The sequence below is a fragment of the Nestor notabilis genome, unplaced genomic scaffold, assembly GCF_000696875.1.
Source record: "Nestor notabilis isolate BGI_N333 unplaced genomic scaffold, ASM69687v1 scaffold3282, whole genome shotgun sequence".
NCBI classification, from domain to species: Eukaryota; Metazoa; Chordata; class Aves; order Psittaciformes; family Psittacidae; genus Nestor; species Nestor notabilis.
In genome coordinates this window covers 22989-23665 of record NW_009919496.1, presented here as the reverse complement: position 1 = coordinate 23665, position 677 = coordinate 22989, and the positions used below count along the sequence as shown (strand labels likewise).

The following is a 677-nucleotide window of genomic DNA, read 5'->3' as shown; positions in this document are numbered from 1 at the left end:
TTTTTTGTTTTAAAAAAGGGGGTTGATAAAAAAAAAAAAAAAAAAAAAAAAAAAAAAAAGAGAAGACTTAAGGTAGGAAATCTACTGTCTGCTAAACTATCTTTCTGTACAATAATGCAAAATCACAGTTATGAGGCAAGAAAGTGCCAATCAAAAAGAATCAAAGAATAAGCATTCATTACAAAATCACAAATTATTTCTTATCAGCTGCAAATCTGACTTCTTTTAATGGAAATTCAGTGTTCTGAAAAAGTACTGGGATGGCATCTTAAAAGACTGCAGTTCTCTCCTGATCCATGGCAGAGGTCCAAGCAGACAAATGTAAATGCCCCAACATGGCTCTGACAATATATCCTCTGCCAAAGAGATAATCAGTCTGGGAAAAGTAGTAGCGTTTGCTCTGCATCCCCCATTCAGGCCCTGATCTCCCTGCCAAACCTGGCAGCCCTGCTGATAGAGGAGGATGCTAGTTGATGTCATTTGCTTTGGTGTGGCTATTTGTTAAGCAGAGATTAGAAAGACAGCAAACTCATTTCACATACACTATCAAAAATGCATAAATGGTGACACTAGCAGTCACTAGCCATTTCAGCCAGATATCAAATCTGAACCCATTTAAAGGGACATCAGTTCTCATTGTTTTACAGCTTTGTCACAGATTATCTTTCCAAAATGGT

The 677-nt window shown here is 37.1% G+C and overlaps 1 protein-coding gene across 1 annotated transcript in view; it reads right to left on the bottom strand.

Moving 5' to 3' along the window:
• Positions 1-677, bottom strand: part of LOC104402370 (BDNF/NT-3 growth factors receptor) — a 53736-nt gene that overhangs the window by 43932 nt on the left and 9127 nt on the right. The window lies entirely within an intron of this gene.